Source organism: Canis lupus, chromosome 19 (assembly GCF_048164855.1).
Source record: "Canis lupus baileyi chromosome 19, mCanLup2.hap1, whole genome shotgun sequence".
Lineage (NCBI taxonomy): Eukaryota > Metazoa > Chordata > Mammalia > Carnivora > Canidae > Canis > Canis lupus.
In genome coordinates this window covers 38437421-38460326 of record NC_132856.1, presented here as the reverse complement: position 1 = coordinate 38460326, position 22906 = coordinate 38437421, and the positions used below count along the sequence as shown (strand labels likewise).

Below are 22906 nucleotides of genomic sequence, written 5' to 3'. Positions count from 1 at the left end.
CGGTTTAGCGCCGCCGCCTGCAGCCCAGGGCGTGATCCTGGAGACCTGGAATCGAGTCCCACGTCAGGCTCCCGGTGCATGGAGCCTGCTTCTCCCTCTGCCTGTGTCTCTGCCTCTCTCTCTGTGTGTGTCTCTTCTCTATGAATACATAAATAAAATCTTAAAAAAAAATCATATTTTATGAGGAAACATTTTCACATAAGATGTTCTTGTCTCTGAACTAACAAAGAACTTTAGAATTACTCAAGAGTCCAAATTTCTTGGGGGATCCCTGGGTGGCTCAGCGGTTTCGCGCCTGCCTTTGGCCCAGGGCACGATCCTGGAGTCCCGGGATCGAGTCCCACGTAGGGCTCCCAGCATGGAGCCTGCTTCTCCCTCTGCCTATGTCTCTGCCTGTCTCTCTCTCTCTCTCTCTCTGTGTCTATCATAAATAAAAAAAAAAAAAAAAAATCTTAAAAAAAAAAAAAAAAAGAGTCCAAATTTCTTAAACCCTCCCCAGCCAAAAGTCACTTCAGTAATAAACAAGAGGGTTTCCTCCCATAGTTTCAAAATTTCCAAGACTTCTCCATTTCTAAACAGAACTAGGCAGGGAAAGCCTAAGTAAGTGTGTCCAATCTTCTTTCCACCTCTATAGATGCCTCCCCTGATCTCAGGGACCCCAGAACACTTAACAACAGATCACTGGATCTGATTCTGAAGCTCTGATTCATGCACCTGCGAGTAACAGGCTCACCTCAGTCACACCTGGGTGAATGAAGTTGCAAGTGGCATTGCCCCACCCTACACCCACACAGAACCAGACTGCTGACAGTACTCTCTGCAACTACCGCCATGAAAAGTAAAGAAAATGACTGGAGCTAATGCCCTTCAATTGGATTTTTACTAACAGAAATAGATCTCTTGAAGATCTATAGATGTGCAAGTGTCTTGGAAAAAATGATATAATATGCTAATGAAAATGAAATTTTGCTAACCTAAAATATTACCTAAAACAGATACTCTAAGAAGCAAAATATGATAAAATACTGACTTCTCATAAAAAAATTTCTGAACATCCAGAACTAAAATTGTAACACTGTACAAAAATCTCCAGGCTTAGAAAAAAAAAATCCTGGGGTGCCTGGGGCTCAGATGATTAAATGTCTGCCTTCGGCTCAGGTTATGATCTTCAGGTCCTGGGTTCAGGCCTCACATCGGGTTCCCCGCTCAGTGGGAAGTCTGCTTCTCCCATTCCCTCTGCCTCTCCCCCGACCCCTCATGCTCTATCTCAAATGAATACAAAGAGTCTTTAAATATATATATATATATAATTTTAAAATTAAAAAAAGAGGGATCCCTGGGTGGCGCAGCGGTTTGGCGCCTGCCTTTGGCCCAGGGCGCGATCCTGGAGATCCGGGATCGAATCCCACGTCGGGCTCCCGGTGCATGGAGCCTGCTTCTCCCTCTGCCTGTGTCTCTGCCTCTCTCTCTCTCACTGTGTGCCTATCATGAATAAATAAAAAAAAAAAAAAATTAAAAAAAAATTTATTAAAATTAAAAAAAGAAAAAATACCTCTTAGATCATTTACAATTTGGTTTATTCACACCTCCATTTAACATATACATATTTGGGGACGCCTGAGTGTCTGCCTTCAGCTCAGGGTGTGGTCCTGGAGTTCCGGGATCGAATCCCACACCAGGCTCCCTACATGGAGCCTGCTTCTCCCTCTGCCTGTGTCTCTGCCTCTCTTTCATGAATAAATAAAATCTTTAAAAAAAATATTTGTCATGCACTTTTCTCAAGTACCAGGCATGCCATGCTGATTAAGATAGACCCAGTCCTCCCTCATGCACTGCTGGTAGGAATGCCAATTGGTATAGCCACTGTGGAAGACAGGCATAGAAGTTTCTCAAAATGTTAAAAATAGAACTACCAGGCAGCCCAGGTGGCTCAGCGGTTTAGCGCCACCTTCAGCCCAGGGCCTGATCCTGGAGACCCGGGATCGAGTCCCCCCTCAGGCTCCCTGCATGGAGCCTGCTTCTCCCTCTGCCTGTGTCTCTGCCTCTCTCTGTGTCTCTCACGAATAAACAAATAAAATGCTAAAAAAAAAAAAAAAAAAAAAAAATAGAACTACCCTATGATCCAGCAATTGTACTGTGGTATTAACTAATTGAAATTGATAGATACATCCCTATGTTTATTGCAGCATTATTTACAATAACCAAATTATGGAAGCAGCTCAAGTGTACATTGACAGATGAATGGGTAAAGAAGATGTAGTGTGTGTGTGTGTGTGTGTACACACATACACAGTGGAATATTATTCAGTCATAAAAAGGAAATTTTGCCATTTCTAACAACATGGATGGAGCTAGAGAATAATTACACTAAGTTAAATAAGCCAGTCAGAGAAAGACAAATACCGTACGATTTCACTAATATGTGGAATTTAAGAAGCAAACAAGCAAAAGAGAGAGAGAGAGAAAAGCACACCAAGAAAGTCTCTTAACTATTAAGAACTCATGGTCACCAGAGGGGAATTGGGTGACAGGATGGGTAAAATAGGTGATGGGGATTAAGGAGTGCATGTGTCATGATGAGCACTAGGTGATGTATGAAGAGTTGAATCACTATATTGTATACCTGAAACTAATAAATATAAGACTGTTAACTACACTGGAATTAAAATTAAAACTTTAATTTCAAAAAAAAAAAAAAAGACCTAGTTCCTGTCTTCATGAAATTTACAAGAGTAAACACAAGAACGCATCAGGGCACTCTAGTTCTCTCACAAGGAACAATAAGGAAAAACATCCTTGGAGTCGATTTTAATATTCTCTACAATGTGGCTTCAAAGTATATATAATAAATTAAAAATTTTCAATTTAAATCTTAAAATGAGCTGAAAATAAGATAATTTCATATAGTGATAAGTGCCATAAAGAAAACCAAACAGTAATGAGAAAGTAGTGCCTGGAGTGGGGGGTAAGGAACTAACTTGTTATGCTTGGAGGGACAGAAAACACATGTGGGTGGTATTGTGGGGAAGTGGTGGAAAAGTGGGAGAAATGGACAGGGGACAAATCACAAAGGGCATTATAGGCCACAAAAGGAGTTTGGATTTTATTCTAAAGACTATGGAAAGTCACTGGCAGGCTCTAAGCCTGGGAGTGACAAGAGGGAATCTAATTAAACATAATAGCTTCTTGTTTAGAACACATCTTCAAGAAGAAAGAATGTCATAAATGGTAGTGCTGTAATATTGCTTCTGTGCCTTCATCAGCTATAGTTTATCTACGCTTCACTCTCTGCTAGGTTGTGTGCAGGGTACTATACACAGGGTCCCTGACCTTGAGCACAAACTCTGGTAGAGGTGAGAAACACTGAATAATTACAACTGTAATCTTTGTAAGAGTGGAATATGTAGAATTCCTTGAGCACCCAGGGCCAAGGGTAGTTAACTGCCCTGGAGGAGTCCAGGAAGGAAGACCTCACACAAGAGCAGAGTCAGAGCCCTACAAAGGGCAAGCAGAGATTTCCTGAGTGCACTCCTCTCTGTGCAATACCCACACCACTGGTGGGACACAAGAAGACGTATGAGCTACAAAGACTCTTTTTTTTTTTTTTTTAGACTCCTCTTTTAAAGTGTGTCATGTAAGATTTTTATGGTGGCATGGGAGAGAAAAGCTAACATATATAACTTGCAACTGCAACTTCACAGATATTGGTTAAATTTAAAAAAATTTTTTTGGTTAAATAAAATTTTATTAAGAACTTCAAAAGCACAAAATTCCAGTTATAAAATAAATTAAGTCCTGGAGGTTAACATACAGCACGGCAACTACGGTTAGTAACACTGTATTGCATATTTGCTAAGAAAGCAGATTTTTTAAAGTTCTCATCACAAGAAAAAAAAAAAAAGCTTTGTTAACTGTGTGTGGTGACACATGTTAACTAGACTTACTGCAGTGGCCATCCCCCAATATATACAAATACTGAATCATTATGCCAGACACCTGAAGCCAATATAATGTTGTATGTCACCTGTACCTCAATTTAAAAATTATCTTTTTAAAAGAACTTCAATTATTTGCTGTTCTCACCACACTGAAAATGTGGTAGTCTACACATCACTTCAACAAGTGGGCCTATGCTCTGTGTGTGTGTGTTACCCATAATGAGCTACGGTTAAAAATTTTTTGAGGGATCCCTGGGTGGCGCAGCGGTTTGGTGCCTGCCTTTGGCCCAGGGCGCGATCCTGGAGACCCGGGATCGAGTCCCACATCGGGCTCCCGGTGCATGGAGCCTGCTTCTCCCTCACCTATGTCTCTGCCTCTCTCTCTCTCTCTCTGTGTGTGACTATCATAAATTAAAATAAATGAATGAATGAATGAATAAATAAATATTTTTTCAATACCAACTTTCATGCAGCCATTTTTATGAGCCCCCTTCTCCCACCAAAAAAATAGGCTTTCATCAAAGTTTTCAAACAGAGATGTAGGAAAAATTCCAAATACTCTGCACTTAGATTAAAAACTGATTAACAGGGCAGCCCCAGTGGCTCAGCAGTTTAGTGCCAGCCCAGGGCATGATCCTGGAGACCCAGGATGGAGTCCCATGTCGGGCTCCCTGCGTGGAGCCTGCTTCTCCCTCCGCCTGTCTCTGCCTCTCTCTCTCTCTGTGTCCCTCATGAATAAATAAGTAAAATCTTAGAAAAAAAAAAACTGATTAACAATTTCCCAGTTAGCTTTATGTGTGTATATACATGAACATACACATATACTTCCTGAGCTACTTGGAAGTGTTAGAGACATGACATCTTACCTCTAAACTCTTCAGCTGCTGTCCCCTAGGAATAAGGACATTCTCTTATATAATTACAACACCATTAGCACACCTTAAAAAAAAAATTCAACATCTCTTTAATATAATCTATCATCAGGTACACAGTTTTAAAATTTTAAGTACAAAGAAGGGGCTTTGTTGAGAACCTAACTGAAGGAATTGTTCCAACAAACTGATTAGATTTACTATTATTTGTATTTCATTATTTTTCATTTCTAAACGTAATAATACTTTATAAAATTTAAGTTAAAAGTCCAATTTTTAGGGGCACATAAGTGGCTCAGTCAGTTAAACATCTGCCTTTGGCTCAGGTCTTGATCTTAGAGTCCTGGAATAGAGCCCCCACATCAGGTTCCCTGCTCAGTAGGGAGTCTGCTTCTCCCTCTCCCTTTGCCCCCCACTCAGGTGCACACTCTCTCAAGTAAGTAAAATCCTTTTTAAAAAAAGCCTAATTTTTAAAAGTCAATTTATTAAATATTAAAAGGAGTATGATGATCAAATATGGCAAAAAGTGTGAAAGTGGTACATGCAAGATTGACATTTTGGAAGTGCTGTGTTTATGAAAGGACACTCTAGACAAAGGGACCTCCACAGAAAAGGATATGCAGAAGAGCAGGGTCCTGGTGTAACTGGTGAGGAAAGCACGTGAGCGAGAGGGAGATGAGTGGGACAGGTCACTGAAGGAAAGCTCTTTCAGAATTCTGAGCCCTTCACCCTACTGGCAAAGGGAGTTTTACATGATACAATCAGGTTTGTTTGGAAAGCTCTATCTGGCCACAGTATGTCAGATGGACTGGAGAACGGGGGGGGGGGGGGGGACACCACTTGGAGTCAAGAGAACGAGGTTTATATTTTTCTCTGCAAGTATTTAATGTTTTAGTTACATTATAGGTTGAATAAACCTACATTAGTAAAGGGACAAAACAAAAATGTAAAATTAAACTAAGCTTATCTTGAATGTTCATGTTCTAGAAATGCAGCTTTAAAGACAGAAAAGTATAGTCAGAAGAGACGTAAATTTTGAAAGGAGCCCTTGGGCACTTCTGAAGGTTTCAGCATTTAATGGAACTGGCTTTTTAATACCCAGTTTCACTTTCCAAAGTGGCTTTCCTTTTCCTTGGCAAGATTCATCACTGGCACTAATTTTATGTTTATCAGTCACAATTAAAAATTTCCAAAGGAAAACCAATGGGAAAGAGGCAGGGTGCAAAACAGATAAAGTGATTTTCAAATACACAGAGTGCCCTCAGGACAGTACTGGCAGTAACTCCAGGAGCTCCATGTACAGAGTCCAGGGGCCAGATGCCAAATCTGCCTCAAGGAGGAGGAGTTGGGCAGCGCTGGGAGGCTGGCCCTTCACTCCCTTCCCCAAAAAGACCTCTAGTTTTATTTATGTTACATATTGGGCTTCCTAGAAAGATTTCATTTGAACAAAGGGATCCACGGCTTTAAAAATGTTTGAAAGCCAAGGAGTCAGAACTGCACGAATATTCTTCAGGCAGAGGCTGGAAATCCAAGAAGATTTTGAGTTCCCCAGGAGAGCTGCCGGGGAACACGAAACGAACACCAACACTGAAGAGGAATGTAAAGAAAGAGACCTCGGCAGACAGGCCTACCAGAGGAGCAGCAGCTTTGGGATAAAACGAGGGGTTGTCTGGGACCTGTGGATTTTGAGGGGCTGGTGAGGCATCAAAACTGGAGGTCCAGATAGCAAAGGTCATGTGGAAGGAAAGCTTAGCAGAAAGGAGGGCACAGGGCCAGGTGAAGTCTAAATGCGGATGAATCCACCAAGAGAGAGACGTAAACAGTGAAACAAGGGAGGGTCGAAAAGGTCACAGAAGGCAAAAAGAAAAGGGTCTTCCTCAAGGCAGGACCCTGTGGGGCCACCCACACCCAGGGCCACCTCAGCAGGTGACTCTGAATTTGGGATAGCCTGTGTCCGGGAACAGAGAGAGCATAGGCTAAGACTGGTTGCGGGTGGTGCTCTACAAAGCAGAGGCTGCAGAAGGGCTAGGAAGCAAGTGAAAGACTGGACAATGGGTCCAGGTCTGAAGGGGCTGGAACTCTGAGAGAAAAAAGAGATCACAATGAGCTGCAACATCAGCCACGGGTATGGAAGCCCCTTGAGGAGACTATAGAAGAATACCACACCAGAACCTAAGATTTCACTAGCAGGGGTGTTCTGGAAAGAGCTCCTTTTAGGTAAGTTGATAGGAAGCCAAAATCAGTGTAAAGGGTTGGGCCAATGCCTTACGGCCCTGGGTCTGGCAGCAGAAGTCATGCAACGCCCCCTCTCACTCATTGCAGAGAAGGGACACCCACTCTAAAAGGGAAGGCCAGAAGAGCCTGCCCAGCCCCTCCATTCCCTTGTTGCAACTACTATTGGCAATAAAGGCCTGGCAACAGTCATTTAAAGCTGCTTTCAGTTCACCCTGGAGCCTCTATCTGCCCTTAAGGAAAACAGGGCTCCAATAACATCTAGAAGAAGCTCTGTTTCCCAATTTGTGTAAAATGTTACTTGTATTGGGGCTCCTGGGTGGCTCAGCCACTTAAGCATCTGCCTTCCTCTCAGGTCATGATCCCAGGGTCTTGGGATAGAGCCCCAGTCTCTGGATCCATGCTCAGCGGGGAGGCTGCTCCTCCCTTTCCCTCTGCCCTGCACCAGCTGTGTGTGCTCACTTGGGCATGTGCTCTCACTCTCTCCCTCTCCCTCCCAAATAAATAAAAAAATCTTAAAAACAAAAGTTACCTGTGTTAATAATAATATAAACTATGCATATTTTAAATGCAAATAGAACTAATGATTGAGGACTGGGAAACTGGCTTTTAAAAGGAAACAAAATGGGGGTGCCTGACTGGGTCAATCAGTAGAGCATGCAACTCTTGATCTTCTGGTCATGAGTTCGTCAAGACACACAGTGGGTGTGGAGCCTACTTAAAAAAATTTGAGGGATCCCTGGGTGGCGCAGCGGTTTGACGCCTGCCTTTGGCCCAGGGCGCGATCCTGGAGACCCGGGATCGAATCCCACGTCGGGCTCCCAGTGCATGGAGCCTGCTTCTCCCTCTGCCTGTGTCTCTGCCTCTCTCTCTCTCACTGTGTGCCTATCATAAAAAATAAAAAAAAAAAAAAAAAAAAAAATTTGGGGTGGACACCTGAGTGGCTCAGTGGTCGGGCATCTGTTTTTGACCCAGGGCATGATCCCAGGATCTGGGATCAAGTCCTACATCAGGCTCCTTGTGGGGAGCCTGCTCCTTCCTCTGCCTGTGTCTCTGCCTCTCTCTGTGTCTCTCTCATGAATAAATAAAAATCTTTAAAAAAAAATTTTTAAGGGAAATAAAATGAGGGGGTAGCCCGGGTGGCGCAGCGGTTTAGCGCCGCCTGCAGCCCAGGGCGTGATCCTGGAGACCCTGGATCGAGTCCCACGTCAGGCTCTCTGCATGGAGCCTGCTTCTCCCTCTGCCTGTGTCTCTGCCTCTCTCTGTCTCTATGAATAAATAAATAAAATCTTTAAAAAAAAAAGGGGGGGGGGAACAAAATGAAAATAATAAACATCAATTACATTAAGAGTTTAAAGGGCTTAGATAAATAAGTGATCATAACAACAACTATAAAACATCCAGTTTTTCCAAATTTCTAGCTTTAGTTACTAGACCACCAACCCTTGCCCATTTTGCTCAAAAAATAAATAAGTAAAACTAATCAAAAGGAAACCAGGTGTTCCTGGAAAGAACACCTGCTAATTTTTTTAGAAAGAAAAGTATGGGGGCACAGGGCTGGCTCAGTCAGTAGAGCATGCAACTCTGATCTCAAGGGTGTGAGTTCAAGCCCCTCACTGGGGAGGAGGGAAGGAGGGAGGGAGAAAAGAAAAAGAAAAAGAAAAAGAAAGAAAAAGAGAAAAGAAAGGAAAAGAAGTCTCGTCTAATAGTTTACTTAGAAACTCCAATGCTTATTTTAAAAATTAACAAACTGACTCATATATAAACTGGACTTTTCACAGTACTTAACTGACAATTTAGGAGAATCAGTGATACACAAGAGGGAAAGAATGGAATAAAAGAGGTGCCTCACTAGTGTCCTTGGGACAGTATTTACCAAAGAAACTGACACTTTCAGAAAAATCTTACTAACAACTAAACCACTCTGATTTAAAAACTGAGAAGTTAAGGCACAGACACACAAAAAAATCAGGCTTCCTAACATTGTCAATTTTTCAAGGATTTCAAGAAAGTCAAAAGCAGCCTCGTCTAGAGGGTAGTGATGGGAATGGTGATCAAGAGGTGCCCCAAAATACCTGTTCTCTCCAGTAACAGTATTCAGAAAACTCACCCCCATGTCTACTATACTAATATATGCATTAAAAAATAAAGAGTTAAAACAATAATGAAAGCAAAAACGTATGTACACCTCTTTAGCCATTCTGAGAATGCTAACTACTTGACTCCTAATCCTTAGCTTTGTCAGACCTGCTTTCCCTCTGTGACTGGATATCTGCATTACACAAATGCAAAGTGAAAGTAATAGAATAAATTTAAAATATAAAGCTTTAATTATGCAGTATCATTATTATGTAGGTTATTGAGCCTCTTTAAATACTAAGTTTTCCATTAATACAGAAATAAGATGTTAAATATGGCAAAACCTCAACTAACCGGAACAGCTGGCGAATGAGTCACTGACTAATCTTGCCTCTCAGATAGCTAAAGGCTTATGTACAACTTTGAACACACAAATTTTTTTGGTTAACTGTTCTGGATAAATGCTTTGAACCAGACGAACATGGCGAACATCAGCGATTATACACAAAGATGTGAAACCTTATGACACACAAGGCTCTCTGTCCCTACCCAAAAGAGATCCCAGACTGGAGCAACCCTTGCTTTTTACTTTCCCGTCTTCCACCAGTTGTCACATTCTGCCTCCAGCTCTCTTACGTTCGTTCCAATAACCAAGTGTGTCAGGACTGTGTCTAAGGAAAAGGCACCTGGTTGTCACAGCTTCACTGGCAACCCACAGAGTTCTTCCAAAGGAGATAAACCAGTCCTCCTGTACAGGGTTCTGTGACCCCTACTTTACCTGCTGTCAAAATCTTTTTAAAAATGTATTTCCTGAAAAGGAAATTCTGATGCACATGCTATGCTATGGCTGAGCCTTGAGGACATTATGCTGAAACAAGCCACTCACAAGAAGACAAATACAGTATGATTCCACATACATGGGGCAGCCAGAGTTGTCAAAGTCGTAAGACAGAAAGTACAATGGTGTCTGCCAGGGGCTGGCAGGAAGAGGGAAATGGGGAGTTACTCTCAGTGGGCTCCGAATTTCAGTTTGGGAAGATCAAAATGTTCTGGCAATAGATAGTAGTGACAATTGCACAACACTGTGAATGTATTTAATGCCCCTGAATTGTACATTTTAAAATGGGAAATTTTATGTTATGTATATTCCTCACTGTTTACCATGTTCTAGACAGGTGACATGCTAGGTGATTCTGTTTTGTCACCATCTCATCACTCCAAGAACATTATGTATTTTGACACAGTAAAAATGAGCCAAACGTATCTTAAAATTATGATCCCAAATTACTATATACTATTTTTTAACACCAAGAAAGCATGTTTTACAGAAAATGACCCATATGAAAAACACTAGCAAAAACTCCAAGACCAGAAAGCACTCTACCTGGGCAGCAAATTAATGTGAAAAGAGTGAAACACTAGCAGCAACTCACAGGTAGCCTTACGACCCAGTAGATATTACATGGCAGCCACCTCAAATATCTTTTAAAAACTATTAAGGGTAAATAATAATAATAATAATAATAATAATAGCAACAATTTGGAATTCAAATCAAAATACTTGTTAGGGGCACCTGGTTAGGGGCTCAGTGGTTGAGCATCTGCCTTTGCCTCAGACCATGATCCCAGAGTCCTGGAATCGAGTTATGCCTCTGGCTCCCCACAGGAGCCTTCTTCTCCCTCTGCCTATGTTTCTGCCTCTCTCTGTGTGTCTCTCATGAATAAATTAAATCTTTTTTTAAAAAATCAAAATACTTGTTGGTTAACACTTCAAATTGATTGTCAGCAGGAAAAACTCTTGAGGCATTTTAATAATTGCTAAATTTCTCCACTCATCTCATGTTGTCATTCCAAATATATGACTGTCATGCACTTCCAACTGCAGACAAACGACCTCTCATCTAAGACCCTCTCCAAACGTTGTCTCTGACCAGAACCAACTTTCCCAAACAGATACTCTCAACTGCCCTATCGACCCCAAATGAGTTTAACAACTAACCTTCCTCCAAATTAAGCAAATGTCAAAAAGGAACCTGCATGCAGCACTGTAACCTATTAGAAACGCCACCTCATAGCCTCTACCTGCACAGTCAAATGCTTGACTCTGAAATTACCAACTATCAAACCACAAAGTTTGAAACTTAGTACCTTTTAGCACAACATACAGTCTACATGTTTGCTTCGTAATTATGTCCTTGAGTGATCATCTAAAGATTAAGAGACCCGAATACAGTCAAAAACATCCACTTGAATAAGAGACTAGAAATTAATTATATACAAATCTTCAGGTGCCTCTGAGTTAAAGGCAAAGGTTTACAGTCAAACTTGTTAAAACTTCTGCAGTGAAGTCATAGTTTTTCTATTAATACTTCTTTGTTTTTATCCTCTCTCCCACTTTTGTAAAATTTTAAGATGAACTTGCAACAACCTGATCACATACTTTTAATTTTAAATCATTTTCCAATAGTGCTAGTACCACTTGAAAAAACAGTCACGTCGAAATCCTGCTCCCTCAAGTCTAATGGTTCAAAATCTCCCTAGTAACAAAATCCTTAGGGACTTTCATCCAATTTAGCAACTATGTATAAAAAGAAATATTTATTTCAATTACAAAACATCCCAGTTAGATAATAAAAATTACTAAAACTACCCTGTAATAATAAAATTATACCATTTACTGATTATATGTTTTTTTATTCTCATTTAAATCATTCCAAAATATTGGTTAACAGCCAAATAATTCCAGACAGTAAAGTTTTAGGAAATTATTAGAAAATTTTTAATATAAAAGTATTTGGCGGGAATCCCTGGGTGGCTCAGTGGTTTAGCACCGCCTTCAGCCCAGGGCATGATCCTGGAGTCCGGGAATCGAATTCCACGTGAGGGTCCCTGCATGGAGCCTGCTTCTCCCTCTGCCTGTGTCTCTGCCTCTCTCTATCATAAATAAATAAATAAAATCTTTTAAAAATATATATTTTGAAAAAAAATATATATATATATATATTTTGCATTCAAAATACCTGCTAAGATAATGGTCTATTTTCTGCTTTGTAGTCGTTTTTTAAACATTAACATGAAGTTTTAACAAAAAGGTCAATGAAGTTTAGATAGTTCACCTGTTCTATAGACTTCAGAGTCAAATGATAATGTGCATCCACACCCCCATTCTGTAGCTAAGCCCAGTCTAGTGACCACTGAGAAAGCAAAAGTACTCTACCGAAGCAGCAAGGTTATGGATAGGAAAAGCATTTTTAAAGAGAAAAATCAAAATTTTCAAAGAAACAAATATCAAAAGAAGAAATGCCTTTTTATAGGTATCTTGCTTCTCATTTTGTACCTTTAGTTGCATCTCTCAAAATTCAATAAATTTTAAGTTAAATATCTGATACCACAAAAACTAAGAAACCTAAAAAGATGCGCGCGCACACACACACACACACACACCACACAAAACCAGTGGATCAATCATCGCTAAGTGATGGATTACTGTCTTAGCAAACGATGCTGTGAATCTTGGGAGTACAGTAACCAAATCCAGCTTAATTGTTGGCTAGTCAACTGACTGGCTTAGTCATAGAAAACAGAATTATTCAGCAGAATCCATTTCACAAAGGAAAATCTTTGAACTTTGTGGACTATGCCCCCATAAATCCCTACCACGGGCCTTAGACAGTTCCTAACTTTACATCACAGACGTCCTTGCAGTAAAAACACAGGCCAGTGTGAAGAATTACCAAGAATTCACTTACAATTTCTAACTCCTTTAGGAGCAGAAACCAGAAAATGTACAGGAATACATTAAAAGGTATTTGGGGAGAATAAGCAAATCGCTCCAAGTACTTCCTTTCAGTAGTGAATATTAAAAAAAAAAAAATCTTTTTAGAGGGCTAATATAAAAAGGTATCCTAATCAGGTTGAAATAAAAAAAATTAATCGCACCTGACATAATTTTTAGTTACCTTTTGTTTTTGCTTTCATCACTAGAGCTTTAATGACTTGATAAACCAGGCGAATATCCTGCATATATAAATCAAGTTAATTGCTGTCATTTAAATGGTTGTTAAAGCTTTATGCCCACATTCTTTAATTCACTGAACTTTAAAAAATCAATTTTCATTCAATTTTCTCAGCAAATTCTAGGCTTTAAGGAACTGATTCATCTACTAAAACCCTAAACACTGACTTGTTGGGAAAGTTCATGATCCATCCTTCCAAATCTACTATCTGGAAATACACCAGTATTCCAATAATGGGAAGTAACACATCAATACTAGGCCCGTGACCACAAGGATGCCCAACAACCACAGATCCAAACCTGCAAAGCCCTGCAAAGTCTCAGCTGGGTAAGTGGCCTTCTGGCTAAGAAGTCTTAGAATTCCAGGTAGTAAAAACCGTTATAAAAGCATTTAGGGTCATGGCAAAAATGACCATAACCCCAGGTTTACACACCTGTTGTCCCTCAGCTTACTACTGCCCTTCACCCTCAAAAGGGTCCTGTTGTGAAGCAAAAGTCACCCTGGGGAGGGGAGAGGCGTTTACTGAACAAGAGAAATGTAAAGGGAGCCCTTTGGGAGGCTGAAAATGCTGTATCTTGGTCTGAGTGTGGTTATTGGGCCATATAAGTCATTTAAGGTCTTATTGTAAATCAGACCTCAAATACAAAATATATACATAATTTTTAAAACACACTGAAATACATTCATAAATGCCTTTGTTCAAATAAGTGACATAAATACTAGACGTAGCAAATAAGATTTTTCCAAATGTATTTTAATAAAGACGTATATTTATTGTGAACACTTTTATGTAGAACCTGTCAAAATAGACTGCGGTGTTTTTGTTTTTTTTAATCTCTCATTTTAAAAAGTTGCCAAATTGAGATCTGAAAGCCTGCAGAAAGATCATCTACTACTCACTCTCTGATTTTGCAAATAAGGAAAACCAAATCTTTAAGGCTAAGAACCCTATGGAGATAAGGCAGCTAGTCAATGACAACAGTAGCAACAGAAGGGTTTCCTGATCTTGAGCCACTCCCGTTTCCACCAGGCCGTTACTTTTGTGACACTGTAAACAAATATGAACTCTGGATCTACCTAAGGCAGAGAAGGATTCAACACACTCCTCAAACTACCAGGCCAACGGCCCCCAAAGCGTACACACAAAGACACGCTCATTTTCCTCTTCTCAGGACAGCTGGCAAATGATCAATTACATTTTCAGGCAGGCATTTGTCCTGCGATTCAGTCGGGTGTGACATCTCTCAAATGTGCTTCCAAGGAGGAAAAGGTATATTGCAGGGAGGGGCAAAAATGCATCTCAGTTCCTTTCAAATCCCTTGGATGGTTACTTGGTTCTCAAAACTATGTCACTAAGTTAAGACTCGTGGAGACATCGCTTGGGGCCGTTCACCAGCAGCAGGGCTTAGAGTGACCCGCTGGGAATAAGCCCCCAACACACACACACACACACACACACACACACGCGCGCGCGCGCGCGTGCGCTAAATAAAAAACCTGGTCTCTGGCCGGGGTGTCCTAGCCAACTCTCTGCGCGGAACAGGACTTGCGAGCGGGTGGACCCGTGCCTCGCGGCTTAGGTCCAGACCCCGGGGAACGGCTAGCTGACATCTCGCTGGAAACTTAACATACATCCTTTCCGCGGGAATTTATTTCTGGTTCTCACAAGGCGTTTCTGCTCCCCGGCAGAGCAGGCCTTGCTTCTCGGCGCTCTCTGCTCGCGCTCTCCGCAGCCTCCTCTTCGCGGCTTGAACCGAGACTTGGGAACAGAAATCGAAACGGTCACGGCCCTCCGGGGCGCGCGGCTCGGGGCGCGCGGGTCCGGCCGGGGTCGGGCGAGCCCACGGCCCGCGGGCGCGCCGCTCCGGGGAGGCCCCAAGCCACCGGTTGCGGCGGCCGCTCCCCGCTGCCCGCTCCCCGCTCCCCGCTGCCCGCTCCCCGCTCCGCCCGCGGCGCAGAGGCCACCTCGGGCCTCCGAAGTTCGCACCGCGGCGCGGGCAGCGCGCGCCCCCCCCACCGCGGCCCGCGGCCCCGGGCCCCCGGCCCCCGGCCCCCGGCCCCGCTGCGGGTTCGCGCCCGGGCCCCGGAGCGAGCCCGGGGGGCGGGTCCGCGGGGGCTCGGCGGGCGGGAGCGCGGGGAGGGGCGCGCGGCGGGGAACTTGGGCGCCTCCGGCACCGCCGCCCCGCCACTTCCCTTTCACGCCCGCGGGGCCGCCGCGCACCGCGCCGCCCGCTCGCCCGCCCGCCCGGGGCCGCTCTCCGCCGCGCCGAGGCGCCCAGGCGCGCTCCTGCAGCCCGGCCGGCCGGTGCGCGGGGCCGGGGCCGGGGCCGGGGCCGGGGCCGCGGCCGCGGGGGCGCGCGAGGCCGCGCGCGGGCGCCGCGCTCCCCCCGCCCCGCCCCCGCCCCAACGTGCCGCCGCCGCCGCCGCCGCCGCCCGTTGGCGCCTCCGCCCGCGCGCCCGCCGCCCGCCGCCCGCCGGCCCCGGCCCCGGCCGCTCTCCGCTCGCAAAGTTGCGCGGCCCGCCTCGGAGGGAAGGGGACGGGCGGGGAGGGGAGGGGCGCCGCGCCGCCCCCCGCCGCCGCCCCCCGCCGCCCGCCGCCGCCCGCCGCCGCCGCCGCCCCTCCAGGCCGCCGCGCGCGGGAAGGCCCAGCTGGCCGCCCCGCTTTTTTACCTGCCGGGAGTTTTCGCGCGCGCCCTCGCTCGACCGCTGGCTTTTCCCCCTTCTCGCGCTCCTTTTCTTTCTTTCTTTCCTTCTTTTCGCTTCCCCGCGCGGGCGCTTTCTCCGCTCGCGCCGCCCGCGCCCGCCCGCGCGCGCCCTCCTTCCTGCTGGGCTCGCGGAGCGGGCGGCCGGCAGCTCTCCCCGCCCCCCTCCACCCGCGCTCCGGCGGAGGCGGCGGCGGCGGCGGCGGCGGCGGCGCTCCGCGCTCCGACTCATTCCAATATGGCACGGGCGCACCGCGCATGCGCCCGCGCCCCCCCACCCGCGCTCTCCCGGCAGCCCGCGCCCCTCGCGCCGCGCGTGTGCCCCCGGCCCGCCAGCCGCCCCCCCGGCCCGCCAGCCGCCCCCCCGCGCCCGCCCCCGCGCCCCGAGCCCCAACTGCCGCCGAGCCCCCGAGGCCGTGGCGCAGGGCACGCGGCGGCGCCTGCGGGGCCCCCGACGGCGCGGACGGGCCCGGCCAGGGAGACGCGCGCGCCCCGCGGCCCCAGCGCCCACCGGTCCGCCCCCCGTTCCCCGAGGCTCGGGGCGGCCGCGCCGCTGCCGTCCGCACGTGACCGCCCCGGGCAAGGCGGCATGAGCGGGGGAACGCGCGGCGCGGGGCCCCGGCCTCCGCGGGAGGCGCCCGCAGATGCGAGTGCGCCCGCCGCCCGGGGCCGCAGCGAGGGGGCGCAAGACGGCGGCCGGGCCGGGCCGGGCCGGGCCGGGCGGGGCGGGGGCGCCGGGGGCCCGAGGCGGCTGCGGGCGCTCTGGGTTTTCGGAGCCCGGCCCCGCCCCCGCGAGGTCCGCGGGACGCCCCCCCACCCCCCGCCCGCCCGCCCGCCCCTCGGGATGGGAGACCCCGCGAGGGCCCGGCGCTCCCGGCCCCCGGCGCCGATGGCTCCCGCCTTTCGCGAGGGAGGCGAGGTCCGAGGTGCCAGCGCGGGCTCAGCGGCTCCCCAGCGACCTCGGCGACCTCGGCACCACCGCGCGGGGGAACACGACCCGCTCTCCGGCCGAACTTGCCCCGAGTTACGCTGCTGGCCGAATTTGAATCCAGATTTTTTTTTTTTTTTTTTTTTTTTGGCCACCACTTAAAGACAACGTGACAACCAGAGAAAAGAAAAAATGTACAAAGTATCCATAACCACTGCGGAAGCCGTAAAACCTCCCACCTATATACGTGTCTTTACATAGTTGCAACCAACCACACAGTTTTCTTTTGTGTTTGCTACTATGCTATCCCTTCGCGTTTTCTTCCCTTCGCTTGATCCATTCTGAAGATGTGCGGGTATCCTCGTGCGTTTATTTATTCAGTCTCGTGATAGGGTATGTTTGGGTTCTTCACCATCGTCTGCTAATATGTCCTTTAATTCTGCACTCAGGGCAAATTCCTGGCAGTTGAGTTACCAGGCGGAAGGCAGAGGGGTCTTGCTCCGCGGTGCGGGAGGACCTGCCCTAAAGCTCTGCCTGGCTCATGCTGCTGCCTCCCAGGAACGATTGTAGAGAGGTGTGAGACACATCTCTAAGCAGAGGGAACCATCTTTTTTCCCCTCCTACTTTACTAGTGTCTGTGAGTAGTTTGAGGTTACTTTAACCTCTCTTAGATGACTTTAAAAATGAGTGTTTTTCCATCATTTACTGTCTATTCCCCTTTCTGCGAATGGTTGTTGATATCCATTCACCTGCTGGGGACTTGAAGCTCCTCTGACTCTGAATAAGTATTTTTCTGTATCATCTGTATTATTCCTGTGTCATCAATGATGCAGATATTTCCCAGTCTGTTGGTCTTTTTTGTCTTATTTTAATGTTCAATCTGTCATTCTAGTCCTTTGTGATTTTATCGCTCGAATGCTGACAAAACGAGCTTTCTTCGACCCATCTGATGGTCTATTTTCTGCTGCTTTTCTTTTCTTTTTTTTTTTTTTTTTTAAGATCTTATTTATTTATTCATGAGAGACAGAGGGGGAGAGAGGCAGAGACACAGGCAGAGGGAGAAACAGGCTCCATGCAGGAAGCCCAGTGTGGGACTCAATCCCGAGACTCTGGGATCACTCCCTGAGCCAAAGGCAGACACTCAACTGCTGAACCACCCAGGTGTCCCTTCTGCTAATTTTCTGCAATTTCACTTTACACTTAATTCTTTGATGATTATCCATCCCAAGTTTATTTTCCTGTGTGGAATAAAATATGGATTTAACTCACCACCAGCATCACCAGTTTTTATTTCTTATGCAATCATCATTTATTAAATAATTTTTCCCCTGCTTTTTTTTAGTAAGATCTATTTTTACAGTAGGCTTTTGATTCCGGTCGATCTGTTTCTCCAATTCTTTTCACTGACCTCAGTTGGAGCAGATACCATACAGATCCAAATATTGGTTCTTTAGAATAGGTTCTAACATCTAACAGGGCTATCTTGCCTTTCACAGAGCTTCCTGTTATTCAGAATATCACTTGGTAACCACACCAGTTTCCTGTGACCATACATATTCTAGTAAACATACAGGGAGTAAGAATGCTGGCTTTGAAGATGGGAGCATCCAGGTCCAATTCTTACCACCCCCATTACCTTAGCAAGTTACTTGTTCCGTCTAGGCCTAGGGAATATATAAAATGGGGGTAAGAGTAACACCTGCCTCACAAGCTCAATGCTAGACACATAGTAAATGCTCAGTAAATGTCACCTGTTGTTACCGATATTTTTAGTTCAGGAAAAATGTTTTTGCACAGAATTGCATTAAACCTATGAATTACTTTAAATAGATCAAATACTCCATAATATGTCATTTTCCCCAACTGGGACATGTGCTATCTTTCAATTTATTCAAATATTTTAAAACTCAGAAACCAGATTCCTTGTTGACACCAACCTCCCTCTACTTCATGACCCCTGAGGAGGAGGAAGAGTGGAGATTTAAAGGAATCTTCATGGGGGCGGGGCGGGGGAGGGGATTTAAAAACCTGCCATTTGAGAGTCTGCCTTGTGCCTGGCTGGTGTAGGTGTGGGTGTGGATACACACACAAGAAATCTCCTTTAACCCTTGTACCATCCCTCAAGGTAGATCGTGATGTTCCCTTGTGGCCAAAGAGCAAACTGGGAAAGTTCCAGGCCGCTCTTAGGGAGAGGCAGAGCTAGGCCACAAACTGGGTATGCCAGTTCCTGCTGCTTGGAAATTCAGGTGAGAGTCATGCCCCCAGAAGAGCACAGAGAAAACTGACTTCTGGCCATGGCACACTCCTGCCTCAAAGCCTCCCAGGGCCTTCTACCCACCACAGAGCCTTTGCACACACTGTTCCCAATGCCTGGTACATTTGCCCTCCCACACCTACCTTCACATGCCTGGTACCTTCACATTGTTCCAGTATCTGTATAACAAGGTAGTCCCCTCAGAGAAGAATGTCCCTACCTATCCCACATAAACAGATTCTCTCTCTCTCTCTTTCTCTCAACCTCCCCCCTTCCTTTCCTCCCTCCTAATTGTTTCTTCATAATTAGCATTTATAATTTAATCTGTGTCTGTCTTTTGTTTGGGTTGTCACCTTATCTAATCCCACAGAAAGCTATCAGGCCCCCTGAGGGCAGAGATGAAGCTAGCCCACTGCCAGGCAGTGGGTGGAGGAGAGGGTGTCTCCTGGTCAGCTGGCGGCATCTAAGACAGGAGCTTGGCTCACCATGAGGCACCTTGGCCGTTCCCAACGCTGTCTCTATTTCCTACCAGTTCTGTGGGGTAGAGGTTATACTCCCTATCCTCGCTGACCAAGGGGTGAGTGTTTAACCATCCCGTATGAACGCCCTATCCCTGCGGGTAGGCCTGCTCGCTGCAGTGGTATATCCGCCCAGTACCTCGTTCTGGATGAGAACAGGAGGACCAGGCCCAGACCTTAGGAACCAGTAGAGCCCTCAGCCAGGGCTAGGGGCTGTTTTCAACCCCAGAAAAACTTAATTAAGTTCTGAAGCCTGCCAGGCCCTGCTGTCAGCAATCAGCAGTCCTCCATTGCTACTGGGCAGCCAGCTCCCTTTAATCAGCCCAAGTGAGACAAGTCACATAATGACTCCCTGTGGCTAATTACCCAAGTGATCAAGTGATTACCACCAACAAGTCACTGCTCACATCATGCCACTCTCCACAGAGGCCTGGTCCGCTTGCTAGCCCTGCTGCCTTGGGGGCACAGGCCACGGACATGTGCTCCCCTAACATCTGCCCTGCTCCACCTCACTTGTCTTAGCTCCTACAGATGACCCCGCCAGGCATCCATCCCTCTCTTCTATCCTGTGTTGGAATGGAAAAGGTCACGGGCTTGGGTCGAGTCCAGATTTAATCATTGCTTCTTTATAGGACCTTCTTTATGGGAGCCTTCACATCTCTGGGTCTCAGTTCCCTTATCTCTATCAAATGGAGAAGAAGCCACCTGTCTACCTGGGTCCTGAGAATCCAAGGACATAATGTTTGTAAATATTCTTTGCAAACTGTAAACAACCGAATTATGAGAAATCATTGGCCTTGTCCCAAAGCCACTTCTCTGGGAGACCTCTCAACATCTCTCCATTCCTTTCTCTGTCTACCTAAGTCACTTAGCTTGTTTTCCCCAGTTGCCTATCTTGGGAAAGGCACAGGCCCCAGACCCCATTTTCCAACCTTGAGTGCCACAAGCCCAGGGCCATGCCGGGCTCATTCCCAGGGAGGGCCCTCTCTGCCTCCACACCCCTCTTTTCTCAATTGACGGAGGAAAAACAAATTAATGGTCATAATGTTCTCCATTTTATATTATCGGGCTATGCATTTTTACACCTTCAATTTCTCATCTGCTAACAAGAGCTCACAGGTACCAAACAGGTGACCAAGGATACTCAGCAATGCAAGGGCAACAGCACTGAGGTTCTTCTTTGGAGTGGTGAAATGTTCTAAAATTAGATATGGCCATGGCCGCACAACTTCACGATATACTAAAAAATACAAAATTGTACACTTTTAAGGGGTGAGTTTTATAGTATGTGACTAAGACCTCAATTAAAAAATAGTATGAGGGGGCACCTGGCCACCTGTGTCAGTAGAGCATGTGACTCTTGATCTCGCGGTTGTGAGTTCAAGCTCCACGTTGAACATAAAGTTTCCCTAGAAAAAAAAATTTATGGGGCACCTGGATGGCTCAGTGGTTGAGCACCTGCCTTTGCCTCAGGTTGTGATCCCAGGGTCCCAGGATCAAGTCCTGCATCCGGCTTCTTGCATGGAGCCTGCTTCTCCCTCTGCCTATGTATCTGTCTCTCATGAATAAAAAAATAAAATATTTTAAAAAAAATTTATGAGATAAATCTATAGTGACTGTCACAGAGGGCAGAAACTGGTAACCCTTGGGTCAATGTGGCCCAAGGGGTGCATTGCTTAGGCAGCCAGTGAGGTTGTTCACAATACTCTCTCTCTCTCTTTTATTTTTTTAGGTATAATTTGCATACAATAAAATGCACTCATTTTATAGGTGTACATTTCTCTGAGTGCTGACAAGGGTGACCACCAACACAATCAAGATACGGAACATTCCATCACCCCAGAAAGTTCCTCTCCTCCCCTTCCAGGGACTCCCCCTGCACACCAGCAACCACTTACCTGATTTCTATCTCCATAGATAAGTTTTGTCTGTTTTTTAAAAATTCATTATAGGAGCGCCTGGGTGGCTCAGTCAGTTAAGTGTCTGCCTTCAGCTCAGGTTGTGATCTCAGAGTCCTGGGATGGAGCCCAGTGTCAGTGGGGTCTCTGCTCAGCAGGGAATCCGCTTCTTCCTGTCCCTCTGTCCCTCTGCCCCTCCCACCCTGCTCGTGCTCTTTCTCTCTCTCTCAAATATATAATAAATAAATAATTTTAATTCATCATAGAGTAGTATTCTTTTGTGTCTGTTTTTAAGATTTACCCATATTGTTAGGTGTATCAGAAGATGATTCCTTTTTATTTTATTTATTTATTTTTAAGTAGGCTCCATGCCCAACATGAACCTTGAACTCATGACCCTGAGATGGAGTCACATGCTCTACTGACTGAGTCAGCCAGGTGCCCAGATGATTCCTTTTCTTCACTCTCTACTATTCAACCACTCCTTTGTTTTTGGTAAATAATATTATTTCAAGCATATAGGATGCCCAAGGAATAGAAGTTCAGCTGCTCCTTTTTATACTGCTCTTCAAAATATTGTGCCTCCACTAAGTGACATTTTGAGTACATATCCTTTAGTGTGTTTACTAATGTTTAAATCATTATTTTATACATATATACTATTCTAGTAAAATATCACATAAATTATAAAACACATGGTAAATATAGAAACTTTAAAAGGAAGATGAGAAAATACTACTTTTAAATAATTTTGATTTTATTTATCAAAGGATCTAACCATTATGCCCCTCAAAAATATTACATTAAATGATTATATAATGATGACATTAAAAAAACTATGATATCCGTGATATTGTTAAAGAAAGGAATGTGATTGAAAATCACATTTTTATATTGCCAAAGTATATGAAGATATACAATAAATTACACATACTTAACTGTAGAACTTGATTAGTTTTGACATACAACTATAACTATGAAACCGTCAGTACAATAAAGAAAACAAAGATTTTCATCACCTCAGAAAGTGTCTTCACATCTCTTTGCAATCTTTCCCTCCCTCCACCCCACCCACAGGTAGTCACTGGTCTGCCTTTTTTTTTTTTTTTTTTTGATTATTTATTTATTTATTCGTGAGAGACACAGAGAGAGAGGCAGAGACACGGGCAGAGGGAGAAGCAGGCTCCATGCAGGGAGCCCCAGGCAGGACTTGATCCCAGGACCCTGGAATCACAACCTGAGCCAAAGGCAGATGCTCAACCACTGAGCCACCCAGGCACCCTGGTCTGCTTTTATAAACTACAGATTAGTTTGCAATTGCTAGAATCTTATATAAATGGAATTATATAATAGGTACTCTTTTTTTGCCGTCTTCTCTAAAATAGCATCATTTTGAGATCCTTTCATAATAAGAGCTGATTCCTTTTTCTTGGTGAGTAGTATTCCTTGTATGGATATACCACAATTTG

At 45.3% G+C, this 22906-nt stretch overlaps 1 protein-coding gene across 13 annotated transcripts in view; it reads right to left on the bottom strand.

The window, feature by feature from the left end:
• SFMBT1 (Scm like with four mbt domains 1) overlaps nucleotides 1–15993 on the bottom strand; it is a 126482-nt gene extending 110489 nt beyond the window's left edge. For 4 of the 13 annotated variants that reach the window (XR_012011943.1, XM_072785907.1, XM_072785903.1 and 1 more), the window contains exon 1: nucleotides 14770–14952. The gene's annotated coding sequence lies outside the window, so the exon portion shown is untranslated. The other 9 variants (XM_072785906.1, XM_072785913.1, XM_072785916.1 and 6 more) reach the window with 7 other exon arrangements.
• Between the last annotated feature and the right edge of the window lie 6913 nt (nucleotides 15994–22906).